Source organism: Theobroma cacao, chromosome 8 (genome assembly GCF_053813885.1).
Source record: "Theobroma cacao isolate CCN51 chromosome 8, ASM5381388v1, whole genome shotgun sequence".
Lineage (NCBI taxonomy): Eukaryota > Viridiplantae > Streptophyta > Magnoliopsida > Malvales > Malvaceae > Theobroma > Theobroma cacao.
The window spans coordinates 31,171,671-31,189,456 of record NC_142646.1 but is presented as its reverse complement, the minus strand read 5'-3'; the positions used below and the strand labels follow the sequence as shown (position 1 = coordinate 31,189,456).

Below are 17,786 nucleotides of genomic sequence, written 5' to 3'. Positions count from 1 at the left end.
ATTGAGTATGATGCTGATAATTTGAAGAGAGAACAACTTTTCTTCATTAGATTCTATCCTCAATGGCTTGCATCTTAGCAGATGATCCACGGGGCTGCACCTAAGCAGATGATCCAAGGGGCTGCACCTAAGTAGATGACAAAAAAGCTCGAGATTAACTGCAAAGCAGCTGGTTACTAAAGTAGCGCTTGCAGAACAGTTCAGCCAGATGTATAGCCCAACACAAAATACTAAAAGGCTAGGCCACTCGCAATAGATGCTAATATCACTCTCTATATTACAGATTTTTTATTCAATCTCTAGATCTCTATCCTCTCATGCGGCAGATTCCTTTCCATATGCCTCTACCATCTCAAGGACAAGGGGAGACTCTTCTTTCGGACCAACTTGGCTTGATCCATTGGCAGACCTCTTGAAAGCATTGCCCTTAGTATTCTTTTTCGCCTTCCGAGCCCAGCCAACAAGCCCTTCGCGAATATGTTCCTCGAAAATGGCCTTCTTATACGAACTTCCCATCTTCGAAACAACGAATAGAAAGCAAAAATTTTGATTAGGTCAGAAAATGTAACAAAAACCAGAAAAGAATTCAACTTTGTTTGTAGTTCGTTCAACCTGTGTGACGAATGCATATAGCGGCAGGGTACTATAACTGCAGACGAACTGAACGAACACCCTGACCAGATAAAGATTACGTGAGTACTTGAATATGGAAAGACAGGAAAGAAAGATTTTTTGTTCTCTTCATACCCTATAACCAGCCTGGGGATAATAAAACGAACTTGCCCCATCATGCATGACTTGAAACCGTACTGGAACTGTTATAAATGGAAGAATCAAAATGATGAGTCGGAAGTTGTTATTTATTCAAGGGCAGGATTGAATTCATGCCCCCAAATGGTGTGACAGTGGTGTTTTACCCAAATCCAGGCGAAAAATGCCAATTCAAAAGAATTCTGGAATAGGGTGATGTGAATCAGGCGGAGAATGAGGCGTGGCCTGTTGAACCAGAAATGGTTATCTGAGGGCTGAACTACCAATTCCCCTTCGACCGCTATATGTCTCTCGGCTACCTCCTGGGCCAATTGTGTGATTATATGCTCCAACTTGGTGCCAACAGCAAGTAAAAGCTGCCAAGAGGAAAACAATTGTCAAATGCTACCAGGTTTTCTGTAGGCTGCCTATCTGATTTGAACATGTGAGTAGTTCAACTGCTCAAACATATATGCAAAGAGGGAAAAGGAAGGGAGAACAAAAGTACTTAAAGAAAGTATAAGACAGTATAATTGTAGTGTTTATTAGGATCACTTACAATGAAGGGAATGAAAGCTATCCAAAAATATGTATGCCAACCTGCGTCAAGGAACCAATTTTTTATTTTTGAGTCGAAGTTAAGAATCTTCATCTAGCTGGTTCACTGTAGGAAGGAATTACTCCATCCATGTCAGTAACAACAGAGTTCATATCTTATGGAGTGGCAAGTGCATATATCTAAGACCTCAAAACCCTCTATTTGAAGTTCTTAGTACAGTAGTTTTAACTTCCGAATTACAATTTTTCTGAATTCTCAACGGGAACACAATTAAAGAGTTGGAGTGCAAAATTGTAGCAAATGACCATGCCTCAGAATCCATTATGTTCTAACTAAATAGAAAAATTATGGAAGATACGAAATAGGAGCAAGCAGAAAACAGATACTCTGCTCTCATGTAAACATCAAGTATAACTTCAGTAACTCACCAACAAAATTCAGCAACAGGAAAATGACAACAAATGCCCAAAGATACCAACTGCAATTAAGTCTGACATTAGTTATGATCCACGAGAGGAATTAAGCTAGAAACTGACAGCACTAAGAAAATTTACTATGTAAAGAAATGTTTCTTGACCGACGGAAACATGCCAAAGCATTATTTTTCACCGAAGGTAGCAATGACATAAATGCATGAGCCTACAACTTTGCATATAGCCGGAGGAACAACTGTTTTAACAAAATTTGATTAAGGAACTATGAAATTCTGGTTAGCATCTTTCATAGCTGACCTTATCCCAACAACTTTCTTAAAATCGGCTTCAAGAGCACGCATCATGTAGTTGTGAAAATTGAACTTTGGGTTTCCCCTGCAATGAGTCTAGAGAAGAATTTTTCAGAAAGTTAATGAAATAGAGTTGATGAAGTAAATTATAGGGAGCGTTCAAGTTTTTACCAAGAAAAATGAATAAAATGGAATGAAATAGATTAAATTCAATTAACTTACCATGATGAAGCCTAGTCTTAATGTGATATAATCTGATTTGGTCACAGATCCATAGAATTGCTTGAAAAAAGAATACTGGAAAGCAAATCAAAGCCATAAAAAACTATGTTACTGGATTAGCATGCATATATATATATATATATATATATACATATATATATATATATATTGAGATCGAGAGAGAGAGAGAAGAAAAATGTGAATTTGTTCTCTTGTAATGACACAATGAGTATTTAAGATGATGTTAATAGCTGCTGATTGAGTGAGGAATTTATCCAATTTCCTCACAGAAGAGCAGAAATCAGTATCATAACTTCAGAAGGTAAGATCTTCAGCATTTCCAATTGAGATAAACTTTTCTTTTATATTAATTGAAAGAAATTAGTAACTCTAAATTGGAAACTTTTTGCTTTCTGTATATGCTGCAATCTGCTTTTAACTGTTTAGTTGTCCAGGTTTGACTGTTTAGGACTTTACCTTTTCCAGTTGGAAATAAACATGAACTTAATGGAGCTTAATAACCAGTTATTAGATGATCATAACAAGAATATCTTGACTTACCACCCATCCTAGTAATTCTGAATTCTTTCCAATACCCAGGAAGCGATTCCTGATAAAATCATGTTCTTGGACTTGGGTGATCTTTGTTCTCACAACTGCAAAGTAAGACTTGCATCAGAAAATGCAGTATATTTGGTAGGACGTTGACTATAACTGAACATCAAAGGTTTGAAGCAAGTCAGTGCTCTATTGTTGGTCAGGATTGAAAATTTATAGTTTAAAGGTTAATGATTTAGCACAATAGAGTATATCCAAATTAATCATTTAAATATGTAAAAATTAGGTGTTAGCAATCCGAACCTCCCTCTGGATCATATTCCATATTCTTAGCATAATCCTCCCAACTTTTCCATTGATGGATCTGGATTGTAAAAGACATGTACTGAACATCAGACAGAAAAGCATGAAAATGAAATTGAAAGAAGTAAAATTCTACATGGCAGTAGAACCAGATAAGTCAGAGTGACAGAATGTGAAACTTACCTTTGTGCTTCCAAAAAGAATGGTTAGAGCACAGAAAGTCACATGTACAACAGCTAGCACGAAGATGAAGATATGAAGATGATGCAATGCCGTAGTGGATAACAATGGGACTTTTCCCTGGATTGATATCAAACATATCATAATTGAAGAAAACTGTCAGTCTTCCAATCCTAATATGAGAATATAGAATAAATGTCGTGAAAAATGGTCACCAGATTGTCCTGATTTGCCTAGGCCAGTGAATATAGTCTATAAGACATGCTCTCAAGTTCTTTAATTCTTTGTATATCAATAATGAAAACTGATCATTGAGTGAGAAACCTTAAAAATTACCTTAGCAGTACAGTAGGAAGCAGTACCAGAGGCCTCAGCAAGAAGATGACGGCCAGTTGCATGAGGAAGAAAGGAGAAGAAAAGCGTCTGAATGTGTGTTACAGTCTGTTCTTTTTTTTCCTGACAAGGCAACCATTGATTAGCCAAATCTTTTGGTATACAGATTTTGGCAATCCTGTCTTGAAACACTGTCAGTAGCAGCGATATGAATCCCAGCAACATCAACTCTGCATCCACCCCATAAAAAATATTTATGCATATCCATGTCTTTACAGATTAACACACGAGAAAATGTGACATGAGTATAGAGTCTATACCTGCTTTGATCTTCTGCAAGGCCTCAAAGAGAGGTTTCTGATTCTTTTTCTTCAGATACTGAAAAAGAAAAGAGGTCATTTGAAACGCTTAATCAAAGGGTAGATATATCATAAATATCAAAGAATTGAAACTTACCTTGCCAATGAAGTGGAGGATTCTTTCAACAGCAAGAGAAATGAAGACAATTACAGAGCAGACAACAGCCACCACCCATGTTGGTGTGTATTCTAAGGTTGTCCCTCCTTCTGCCATATTGCCACCACTCTGCTTTTCTTCTCTCTGTTGCTCTTATTTGCCTTCAATTCTCTCTTCTTCTTTTTGTATGTATAGGGAGCGAGCAGACAGCAATGAAGAAAAGGAGAAAATAACGAGTGATGATAGCTGTATAGCTGTGATTATGGTTAGTTGTTGCCATTTATAATTTGCTTACACCAGTTTGAAAATATTCGTGCAACTCACGTTCGGACTAGCATTCTAATAGATTTTATAGTAATAATAATCGGACCCAAAAAATAAACCAAGGACTAAAACTGAAAAAATAGTAGTCAAATCCTACTGTATCTATAATTTTGTTTGTATAAATAAAATGTATCATAGTCCTTAAATTTAGATTCTATTTAATTGATATTTTTATTATTTATTATTTATTTTTATTAAAAAATGACCGAAAAACAAAATGCAATAACAAATATCAACCGAATAAAATTTTAGTAATTTCAATTGAAAATTGTAAAATATTCTATGTGAATTATTACTTTAAGAAAATATTTTTCATTATTATACTTTTATTAAAATCAATTGTTGAGTTTGATATCAGGAGTTAAGGTTATCACTATTCAATTTATGAATTGACATAAAAATTCATAATGAAATCCTGAAACATAAATTATTAAGTTTATATTAATCTATTAATTATATATATAATTATATATCCCCTTTTCACTCTTCACAGTGTAACAAAGACTAAAGCTGTGTCTTAACTTCGCTATTTTTCCTAACTTGTTGTACTCCTTAATGAATAGTCCATAGGAAAACATGACACTTCATGGCATAATTGCTCTTCTCTGCCTCCCCAACATAATAAATTAGTTTGGGAAGGCCGGGCTTTGCTTCCCCTTCACTACTGATGGGACCTGATTCAATCACGCCGAAGATGACGCCACATCACCGCAGAATGCCACTAATTAACAAGTCCACGATGAAGACAACCACCCAAATTCACTCCCATTGTCATTCCTTAAAAAACCCAACATTTTTGTCTCACAATAACTTATCAACCCAATTTAAATTATCTTATTTTATAATTAATTGACTCGTCTATTACTTAAATTTCGATAATCATTATCAAGAAACAAATAATTCAAATAAAATTATGAGTATGCGATAATATTTTGAAAATTATATGATACGAGAAAAATGTTTTTTACTGAAAGTTTGATATTTACTCATTGATTTCATATTTCAAATAATTTTAACAACATGATAAAAAAAATTATTGAAAAGTGTGAATTTATTTGTGTTCTTATATAACAATTTTAATTGCATGTTATATCTTAATTTGTCAAATTTATATCTGAAACAATGAAAAGATTATAAATAATAATTCCTAGAGACATAACCAGAAAGAGAAAAATACTAATACAAGCTCATTGCCATGTGATAAAACTGGACACGTGTAAATTAATTTTTGTCACCTCATAAATAACCGTAAATAAAACTACCTACATATTCATTTATAATAAAGAACTTTTTTAATTAATCAATTAGTAATTAATGAGTTAGATACTAATAGTACCAAAAGTGAATTTTTTGTCATAATACAGTATTCTAAGTTCAGTTTATGTTTGTTTTTTAATTTTATTATGATTAAGTCACTTATGTATTGAAATTTTAAAAATTATAACTAAAAAAATTTATTGATGATATATGTTCACATGTAATGTATGCATATGACTATGACATGTTGATATTTAAAAAAAAAGCAAAATTTAATTTTTTTAATCTAATTGATTAACCTATGGAAAAAAATACATGTTGATATTCAATTTTATTATGTGTTACATGTTGATAATCACATGTAATGTATACATGTTGATAATCATATGTAATGTATACATGTTGACTAGGACATTTTTTTAGAAAGAGAAAAAATGGGAAAATAAAAAAGAAAAGGAGAAACGAAAGGAGTGGGACATTGGTGCCTCAAGTCCCGGTTCGATTTATGTTATCTCGTAATCCAATTGATTTAATTCAAATCTAAAATTCCAAAAGTAGAGAGGTAATTAAAAAGTTTTAAAAAATAATGAATAAAAATCAAAGTAATAAAAAAAATTAAAATCATAAACTTGTTATGAATAAATATGTGAATGTCCATTATATTATGACTCAAGAAGTGCAGACCAAGTCAAACAACCTAAAAGGTAAGATACAAGAAATGTAATATGATTTGAATTATTAGATAGAATTAGATTAGGACATGATTCAAGGGGTTGTTAGCCTATAAATAGACCCCTTCACTTCATTTGTAAATATACACTTCAATAAGATCTCTTTTCTCCCCCTAAACACTTTCTTTCTTCTCTTTAATTATTCTTTCAAGTTATCTTTATTTATTCTTTTAAGATTTATTTCATAACACATTATCAGCATAATCCTCTTTGATCTCTCAAGTTTTAAAATTATTTTGTTTTCATCATTTTCAAGCTTTAAATGGATTTTAACGATTCAGTTTTGATTTATAGTTTTAGCAAATCAGTTAAGTGTTGCTATTACTTTGTTTTCATCATCTCCAAGCTTTGAAAGAATTTCAATAGTTGATCTTTAATTGTTTTGGTTGTAATAAATCAAGTAAGTGACTTGATATCTCTTTAATATTTTCATTATCTAAAAATCAACTTTAATATGAATTTTACTATCATGTCGTATATATTATATTATGTCCCTTGATTGGAAAGTGAATTTGCTATGATATAGCTATTAATAAAAAATCATAATATCTATTTCCTAAAGTGAATGTGACAAACAAGCTATTAATAAAAAAAATTATAAATTTGTCTATTCCTTGAATTGAATGCGACATCATTTAATACTTATGGTCATGGTCATGAATCTATCTATTCTCTGAAGTGAATGCCACATTATTTAATAATTATGATCATGGATATGGAAGAGGTCGTTATAATAATTTACACTATCATTATTTTAATTCTAATTATAATTTTATCACTAGAAGTGGATAATAATTTTACTATCAGAATCTAAGAATAATTTTACCATCAGAAGTGGATGGATAATTTTACTATTAGAATCTAAGGATAATTTTTCCACCAAAAGTGGATGGATAATTTTTTCACTAAAAGTGGATGGATAATTTTACCACCAGAAGTGAATAACCCATAAAAAAAAGGTAGATGAATGCTTTTAACCCACTAGAAGTGGATGAATAATGCAAAGATAAAAATGAAAAGAAAAAAAAAAAGGAGGAATATAGAAACCATATTGTCATTGATGTGGCATGAAAGACCATTGGTTACGTACCTGTTGTACATCTTGAATTGTATCAAGCATCACTGAAAACTATAACATCTTGTGATGATTTTAATCATGGACAAGTTGATATAGCACATCAAGATATTTATCCATCCTGAAAGAGGATTTGATTATATGATTGGTAACGAAAATATTTATGGTTGAGTTTCTTGTCTTGTAGAAGGAATTGATCATATAATTAGTAATGGGAATATCCAAGAATGAACTTAATAATAATTGGTATGTTTTAATATAACTATATTATGAAGATGCTTTAATATGTTCTTATTATACTTAAAGGATATGTTCTTATTATGTGTTTTAATTATATATTTAATGTTATTTTATTTTATCTTATAAATTTCTTATTGTATATATGTTCTTATTTAATGTTAGTTCCTCTATTATTTGTAAATATGGATATTCATATTGTTGGATCCAAGATCTATGATGTAAATATATGTTTAGCAGACATTGCTATAACACACACTATATTTAAAGATAAGACATATTTTTCCTACTTGACAACAAAAATAAAAAAAATCAATATCAATTCAATATCTGGTAGTACAAAATTAATTGAAGGCTCCAGAAGAGCTAATATTTTACTACCTGGAGGAATAAAGTAATAGAGGATGTATTATTTTCCAATAAGTCTCAAAAAAGTTTATTAAGATATTTGTTTGAATAGATATCATATTGAGACAATGAATGAAGGAGACACTTAATACCTCTATATTGCAATTATCTCAAGTAGAAAGCGTGTGTTGAAAAAAATTACTCGCTTTGTTCTCAGAATTAAACTATACAAATATTAGAATAATTGAAACTCATAGTAAACTAGAAGTTTACTAATGATGTTGATGTTTGGCATGACCGGTTGGACCATCTCGGATCAATAATGATGCAAAAGAAAATAATTGAAAATTTATATGATCATTCATTGAAAAACCAGAAGGTTTTTCAATCTAATGAATTTTATGTGCTGCTTGCTCTGAAGGCAAATAAATTATAAGGCTATCATCAGCAAAAGTTGGGATTGAATTCTCGACGTTTTTTAATAATATTCAAGGTTATATGTGGATTGATACATCCACCATGTGAACCATTTAGATATTTTACGGTTTTAATCACTGCATCGACTAGATGGTCACATGTGTGCTTATTATAGCTTGCAATTTGGCATTTGCAACCATTCATTTGCAAGCACATTTTCTTAGTTATGTAATTAAGATTATTTGTCTTGATAATGCTGGTGGATTTATATCTCAAGCCTTTAATATTGCATATTAGTTGGAATAACTATTAAACAACCTGTTGCTTATACTTATACACCAATGGTTTAGCAGAATTATTTATTAAATGCTTCCAACTGATTGCAAGCTTATGAAATTCAAACTCCCAATGTTGACTTGGGGGCATGACATTTTTGGATACAGCAGCATTTGTATGCATCAGGTCAAACGATTTATTATAAATTCTCCTTATACAATTGGTTTATGGTCAGGAACCAAATATTTCCCATCTAAGAATTTTTCGGACGTGTGGTATATGTTTCAATTGCTCCACCACAAAACATAAAGTGGGTCCTCAAAAGAGGTTAGGAATATATGTTGGATACAAATCTCCATTTGTAATTAAATATTTAGAACTATCGATCGGAGATTTATTCATGACAAAGTTTGTCAATTGTTATTTTGATGAAACAATTTTTTCAACATTAGGGGGAGAAAATAAGCAGCTGAAAGATAAAATTTTTTAGAGTAAATTATCATTATCTAGTTTTGATCATCGCACAAAGCAATATGAACTTGAAGTTCAAAAGATAATTATTTTGCAAAATATAGTAAATCAGTTGCCAGATGTATTTACTGACCTAAAAGGAATAACCAAATCTTACATACCAGCTGCAAATGCTCCTATTAGCATTGATGTCCCTGTAGGACAAGGTATGCCAGAAGTGTGGAAATCAATCGGTTTCAAAGATAAAATCTTCGAAAAAGAAAAGGAGCAAATATTTAAGATGGTCGAAAGAGGAAGTAGAAACTCTAGAAGAGACCCCTGACATAATTGAGAAAAATTTCAGAAGAAATTCAAGTACATGAAATCAGTGAAAATAAAGATATTTCAATAAATTATGTCATGATGGGAAAAGATGGAACCGATAAATAAACGTCGACGAAATTTTGTATAAAGCTCAATACTGTAAAAGAAAAACGAGGATCTTGAACTTATATTTATTGAAGAATGTAGACATATAAATGATTGGCCAATGTGGAAAGACGCAATCAAAATGGAATTGAATTCAATTGCAAAACGTGAAGTTTTTTTACTTGTAGTCCCTACGCCAAATGGTGTAAAACCAGTGAGATATAAATGGGTATTTGTGTGAATACGAAATGAGAAAAATGAGATTATGAGATATAAAGCACGACTTATCACACAATGTTTTACCCAAAGATTTGGTATTAAATATGAAAAGAGATATATTCTCTGTGGTGGATACAATTACAATTCTATATTAACTAATCTAGCAATAAATGAGAAAATGAAAATGCATCTAATGAGTGTAGCTACAGCCTACACATATGGCTCATTTGATATCAATATCTATATGAAAAGCCCTGAAGGATTTAAGTTGCCTGAAGCATAAAATTTGAACTATCGAGAAATTTACTCGATTAAATTAAATAAATCTTTATATCGATTAAAGCAATCCAGACACACGTGGTATAATCACCTTAGTGCAAATTTATTGAAAGAAGGCTATAGTAATAATCCTATATGCCCATGTATTTTATAAAAGGGGTTTAGATATGAATTTATTATAATTGTTGTTTATATTGATGGCTTGAACATTATTGGAACTCTTGAAGAGTTATTAAAAGTCGTGAATTATTTAAAGAGAGAATTTGATATGAAAGATCATGGAAAAACAAAGTTTTGTTTGAGTCTTTAGATTAAACACTTGACAAATGAAATATTTGTTCATTAATCTAATTTTTATTGCAAAAAGTGCTAAAATGATTTTATATGGACAAAGCATATCCATTGAGTTCACTAATGGTTGTAAGGTTATGAGATGTGAAAAAAAGACTTTTTTTTTACCTTGTGAGGATAATGAAGAATTTCTTGGTTCTGAAGTACCATGTCTTATTGCAAGTGAAGTACTAATGTATCTTTCTAGCAATACATGACTTGATATATCAATTGTGGTGAATTTATTAGCAAAACATAGTTCTTCTCCAACTCGAAGACATTGGAATGGAATTAAACATATACTTTAATATCTCCGAGAAACAATGGATATGACTTATATAATTCAAATGCATCAAAATAAGATTTAATTGGTTATGCAGATGCAGATATTTATCAGATCCACATAAAGCTCGATCCCAGACATGTTACTTATTCACATATAGAGGTACGACTATTTCATGGCGTTCTGTAAAGCAAACTATAGTTGCTACTTCTTCTAGCCATGCAAAAATTTTAGCAATTCATGAGGCAAGTCGTGAATGTATCTGGTTAAGATTTGTAACTGAACATATTTGAGAAATGTGTGGTTTGTCAACCAAGAAGAAAATTCCAACAACATTATATGAGGATAATACTGCTTGCATAACACAATTAAAAGAAAGATATATTAAAGGCGATCGAACAAAACACATAGTTCGCCAAAATTCTTTACTCATGATCTCCAAGAAAAGGGTGAAATTATTGTTCAACAAATTTAGTCAAGTGACAATCTAGCAGATTTGTTCACCAAAGCCGTTCTTATTGCAACATTTGAAAAGATGGAATGTATCATTTTAAAAATCTCTATAATGCAGTCATCAGGGGGAGTAAAATACGTATTGTACTCTTTTCCTTCATCAAGGTTTTTTTCGTTGGGTTTTTCTTGATAAGGTTTTTAATAAGGCAGTATGTCATAAGCGTATTCTTGAAAAGAATTATATACTCTTTTTCCTTCACTCAGATTTTTTCCCATGAGGTTTTTTCCTTATAAGGTTTTAACGAGGCGTATTCTTAATACAATGGACATTCAAGGGGGAGTGTTATGAATAAATATGTGAATGTCCATTATATTATGACTCAAGAAGTGCAGACCAAGTCAAACAGCAAGGCAAGATACAAGAAATGTAATATGATTTGAACTCTTAGATAGAATTAGATTAGGACTATGATTCAAGGGGTTGTTAACCTATAAATAGACTCCTTCACTTCATTTGTAAATATACACTTTAATAAGATCTCTTTTCTCCCCCTAAACACTTTCTTTATTCTCTTTAATTATTCTTTCAGGTTATCTTTATTTGTTCTTTTAAGATTTATTTCATAACAAAACTAAAAATATTTAAAAATTAAAAAAAATACTCGAGCATTTGATTTATTAATTAATGTATAATTTCTCTACTTAAAAAGTATGGGTTTGAATCCCCTTTCTTTCAAAAACAACATTTTTACCAATGAATTCATGTTTTAAAAGTAAAAAAAAAACATGATTAGTACTTTATATAGTGGGAATTTATAATTAAAATTTAAATAAATTTTTCATAATTTTTATGAAGACAATGATGAGAAATATTAGAAATTATCACATTTTTCATAATTTTAAACATATTATTTAAATTGATGATCCATTTCTCTTTTAATCTAATCGATTTATTTTTTAAAATCGATTTAAAATCAATATTTTACAACGATTATTTTGGTTAAAGACTATTTTAATATTATTCAATTAAAAATTACTTTTAGAAAAAAAAAGTGACCCAACACAAATCGGGGCACCATTCTAATATATCAGAAGTTTGCTCATTCACATATTGGGTGTATATTTGGCCTATATCCAATCTAGCATGGTAGGCAAAGCCCAAGGATAGGAGTCAAATTCTTTCCACTAAGACATGGAAAAGTAAATGGAAATACATAAAAATATAAAATTTTAATTTTTAAATATAATTGTACATAAATTATAGGGTTCTTTTCAAAAATACTCCTCATAAATAAGGTATTTTTGAAAATAGCCCTCTCTATAATTTTAATTATTTTTAACAAAAAAATTAATTTTAGATAAAATTACCTTAATAAAACCGACTTATATGTTTAGGCCCACGCTTCAAGCCCACTCATATCCTTTGAGCTTTCCTCTCCAGACCATTTATCTCTAAAGTATTTCTTGTCAAAAAAAAAAAAAAAACCTTTAAACATTTCGAGCATTTTGGTGTGATTTTTAATACACGAAGAAAAACCTTTGAGCGTTTTGAGCATTTTAAGCATTTTGGTGTGGTTTTTAATATATGAAGAAAAACCTTTGAGCATTTTGAGTATTCTTTGCCAAGTAGACATATTCATTGATTTTGTTGTTCAATAGAATATGGTGTGTTGTTTGAAGTTGTTGATTTTATTAAATGGAATTAAGTAGTTTTGGTAGTTTTTAAGCATTGCGTAATCAGTTTTTGGACATTGCGTGACTAGTTTTTAAACATTGCGTGACTAATTTTTAAGTACTACTTGACTGGTTGATAGGCATTGTATGACTTAGGCATTGCCTAAAAATCAGTTATGCAATGCCTACAACCTAGTCACGTAACATAATGCCTAAAAACCAGAGATGTAATAATTAAGTCACACAATGCCTAAAAATCAATCTCATAATACCTAAAAACCAATGACACAATGTCTAAAAATTAGTAATATAATACCTAATAACTAATTGATATACTTGCTTGCAGTCTACTTTAAGTTGTCAAAGTTATACAGTATTCTAATTTACAGATATATCTAATCAATTTCAAACTCTTAACTTTGGGATTCTATGAATATAAACTGATAAATCCATGAACCTAAAACACATACTTTGATGTCATCTCTGCTTTTTAGGATAGTGAAAAAGAACTGGATGGTGAGATAGACAGTTTTAAAAAGAGAGAGAAATCAATATTTAATTTTAAAATTTTTATCTGAATAGCGAGATAGAGAAAATTAAAGCTATTTTAATTTATCTAAAATTGTTTAAAGAGCATTGTTATCAAGTTATGTAAAAAATATCTAAAAATAGTTAAAATTATAATGAGTGATTTTTGAATTGGGTTTATAAAAAAACCATTTCTCACAATTTGCTCATTATAAAGTCATTGTATGCAATAATCCAAAACAAAAGTGTCTTCTTTCGCTTTTTAATATAATCTCAAAGAAAATAAACAATGACAGAATTAAGATAGCGGTAGGTGGTGGTGATTGTAATTTTAATTTTTTATTATTATATATAAAATTTAAAATATATATTTATAATTTTTTATAATTAATTTTTAATTATTTTTATACAAAATTTTGAATTCAATAAATTATTATAAGTATATTAAAAAGCCAGAGAGAATCTCTTGTGAAAAACCATCAAGTCAAAAGCGTCATTGCGTATGTCATTGACGTGAAATCATGCACTCAGAATGACGAATGGGAATTGGGAAGTTCCACAATGGCAACTCACCAATCATAGTTGGACTTGGACCACCATTTTACGTATCTGTCCAAAATTTTAATAATTTTGCCCTTGTTGCCTTTTTGTTTCTTTGGCTGATCCAATGGAGAGATATTGAAAGTACCTGTGACTGGAGAAATCAATAGAAAGAGAATAAAATAATAAAATAATTATTCAAATGTTTGGTTAAAATTAAATAAAGTTACTTATTGAGTATAGCATTAGATAGACAAAGGCAAATGAAAGATCAATCAAAGATTCATCATTTTAAGTGATATTAAAGGGAATATCTAATTGTATCTTGACATGTAATAATTCAATAGAGTCGTCGGCTCATTCTAACAAACCAAACATGGTGGGAGGAAGTTGTGATTATCTACTTAATTAGTCTTTTAAAAAAAATTTCTTTTTGCATTTGATGGAAATTAATTAGTCTTTTTTCCCGAGCATAAGTAGAATTTGGTAGAATCCATAAAATTTACATAACTTTGGTATTTGATTTAGAGTTTCTTGCATATAGCATTCAAACAACCAACTATAGAAAAATATTCATTGTAAATTATTTGGAGAGACTTACTTAACTTAGTAAACAATTATCTGTTTTGACTCAATAGGGAGTCTTTAAATATAAGTTTAAGCTTTACATACATCATGCTTTTCTCTATAAAAAATGCCTTTCAATATAGATTTAAGTACTTACATAACAAATTTGTTGAAATTCTTGATATAGAATTTGGGGTTTTACATATTACTCGGTCTCTTAATTACCTCAATTTTATTGAATTATAATAGCAAAGTCTAATAATCAAAGACTTTTATTTTTTTTTAATCTCTTAAAAAGAAATGGATTGACATGAACAATATATCTAAGGAGAAGTGTTGCTTTCTAAATTATCAAGACAAACTTGTCTCAATTTAACAAAGAAAGCATGCAAGTGCACATGGTTAACAAATAATACAATGATAAGAAAGTATCGTTTCATAAGGGAGTTAGTTTAATAATTGTTGCTAAGTACTAACATTAAAACAAATCAATTTTATCCAAGCAAATCAAAGTTTAGGAATTAAAAATAAAACTTAAACTGAACTATCTAAAATTAGACTAAAGATTGCAAGTAGAATTTAATGAATATTCAATGGACTAAAGTTTAGGATCATGATTTCATTCCACATTTCACTTGGATTATTATTTCTTTAAGTACTTAATTGAATGGGGGTTGATACTAGATGCTTGTACAATCCTATGTCTAGATGTTTGTACAAATGCCTAAATTAATTGAGTTTTTATATGTCTATCGAATGTAATTAAATTAGGTTTTTTAAGCACAATTTCTACTTAGACTATATGTGGCATCTAGGCATATGTCTACCTTAGTTGCTAATCAAGGCACTTAATTTCTAAGTGATATTAACACATATTATCCAAACCTAGGTCTAATCTAAACTAACTCTGTCCAGTTTGACTCAACAATGGCATGCACATGTGAAAGGATGGAAAGCTCTGATGGACATCTTCTTAACTTAGGGTTAGCCTGTCACGACCCAAATTCTGGGTCATGACCGGCGCATGGATCCAATGGACGTAATCCACCAAACCCAAGCAAGCCTATTATTTATCTTACTTATGATTCTATTTATTATCACTAAGTCCTATTTCATGACTTTGAGTCAAAATAGTGATATACATTGCCAACTCGTACTGGCATTACTCTTTTAAAATTTACATTTAAGTTCATCTATACATAACAAAATAATACTCGACCTCCAGCAGAGTGACTTGGATGGATATACAGCTACCGAATGCCGAGACACCTACCAGAAGATGTACACAGATCTACAAGGACACCTCGTCCTAATTATCGGCTACCTCGTGATCTGAAAACATGAATTTGAAAATGGTGAGTATAAACCCAGTGAGTGAACAAGGAAGGGAACAAGCAACAATTAGGAAAAATTTAAAATCATGATGCACTTGTTTCAAAAATGCAATTTAGTTCATTCCTATTTAAAACCCCTCCAAACCCCAGAGTTTTTTCGCTACAGCGAGCATGAATTTCGATGCAGTGAAAACAAAGCAACAAGAGAAACATTTTTCCTCACTTAACAAAAGCCATCCTGCTAAACTAATAAAATCAACCTAACATTCATGAAAATTCTCAAAGTATAATGTGTCAAATTTTACGTACATTACAACCATAAATCATTGTCCATCAATTTGCTATATCACACACATTTACATATGTATATATATATATACGTATATACCCATCATCATCATCTCATCAACCCATCATCATCATCACCAGCTCATCATCATCATCATCACCAGCTCATGCGCACTCCCTACTCGCACATGGCTGGGTCGTCACCGGATTATGCGCACTCCCTACTCGCACATAACCGGGTCATCCTCGGCTTATGCACACTCCCTACTCGCACATAGCCGAGTCAACATAATTACACAACATTATATTCAAGCATATATGTATATCAACATAATGCAGCCACATAGAAATCCATAATAACCACATTTCATAACATAAACCTTTTCTCAAAAGCTTGTTCCCAAGGCATTCATTTTCATGAAAAATTTCATAAAATCATTCAAACACTTTGTTCAAAACAATCATATTCCCAAAACAATTTTGATAGGCAGTCCACTCACAGGTGTCAAAAATTCGGATTCTGGGTGAACTCTGACTAATAGTCCTCAGGCGTAATTCCTTTGCCCTTTCCGGACGTCTCACCACCTTGACAAATAACAAAGTCGAGGAATTTACTATATTGTCCCTAAATTGATATAAATTAATTTAAACTACTAATGCTTGATATGTAAATGCAAAAATATGTCCGATTACCGCTTAATCACGGTATCGATTAAATTCGACCGATCACCCGATTAATCGGCGATTGTGTCCAAATCACCTCCAAATTAATTCATTTCTCCTCTAATACCTTAATTTACCACATACATTTAAATAAAGCCAAATTCAGCATTAGAACCCTCACAATTCCTTATAGAAAAAATTTGGTCATTTGGTGTACTAGCATCGAATCTTTTTCTACATAACCGTTTCACCTTACTTCATCATTTTCCATGCCATTTTCCTTGAAATAAAAACAATACCCCATTGATATTCAGCCCTCATGGTTCAGCCAACAAGGAACCCTAGAGAAATTGAATATTTCTTTTGTGTTTTTGTTCATAACCATGCTTAACTATCCCTAAACACTAACATAGTCTAAAATCAAAATATTCCAACAACAATTCCTCTTCCATACCCATTTTTCAGAATTGAATTCATCATGATAACTCAATATTCAACCATGGAAATCAAGAACAAAAGCATGGGTAAGCTAGGTATCAAGGAGAATTAAAGAAATTTTAACTTACCTAGCTTGTTTCCTTGATTTCTTCACTTTTTCTTTGAATTTCCACCTAGGTTTTCTTGTTTTTCCTTTTGTTCTTCCTTTTTTTTGGTTGCTGGATGTCTAGGCCGAATATGGTGAGGGAATTGGGGATTTAATGGGCTGATTTCTATAGAAAATAATAAAATAATCAAGCATGCCATGTGTCACATGCTTATTGGCCAAATTTTTAACTTTTTGACTTTTTCTTCTTAATTTTCCACCACAAATATTCTGGTATTTATCCAATCCTACCACAATTAAAATCCCTTGGTCTTGACAAGTGCTGGGCCGAAAATTTTACTGATTTGCCCCCGAGACAAAAAAATTACGATTTTGCCCTTATACTCCGAAATGTACCGGAATCTCATTATTTCTACTTTTCAACCTAAAATAACACTAATATTGATCAATATTAA

At 30.9% G+C, this 17,786-nt stretch overlaps 1 long non-coding RNA gene and 1 pseudogene across 2 annotated transcripts; both read right to left on the bottom strand.

The window, feature by feature from the left end:
* Window positions 1–148: 148 nt before the first annotated feature.
* On the bottom strand, window positions 149–4,354 carry LOC18593151 (MLO-like protein 1; annotated as a pseudogene). The gene is made up of 14 exons (XR_016027868.1): window positions 4,086–4,354; window positions 3,950–4,007; window positions 3,633–3,859; window positions 3,300–3,416; window positions 3,117–3,177; window positions 2,817–2,911; window positions 2,256–2,330; window positions 2,041–2,129; window positions 1,738–1,787; window positions 1,310–1,350; window positions 918–1,127; window positions 748–815; window positions 613–673; window positions 149–516 (listed from the first exon to the last, which is right to left on the bottom strand). The product of XR_016027868.1 is annotated as an MLO-like protein 1 (transcript).
* An 11,324-nt stretch (window positions 4,355–15,678) lies between these two features.
* On the bottom strand, window positions 15,679–17,434 carry LOC148761354 (uncharacterized). Its single transcript, XR_016027787.1, has 3 exons — window positions 17,354–17,434; window positions 16,625–16,709; window positions 15,679–15,834 (listed from the first exon to the last, which is right to left on the bottom strand). It is a non-coding gene; the product is annotated as an uncharacterized LOC148761354 (long non-coding RNA).
* Window positions 17,435–17,786: the final 352 nt, after the last annotated feature.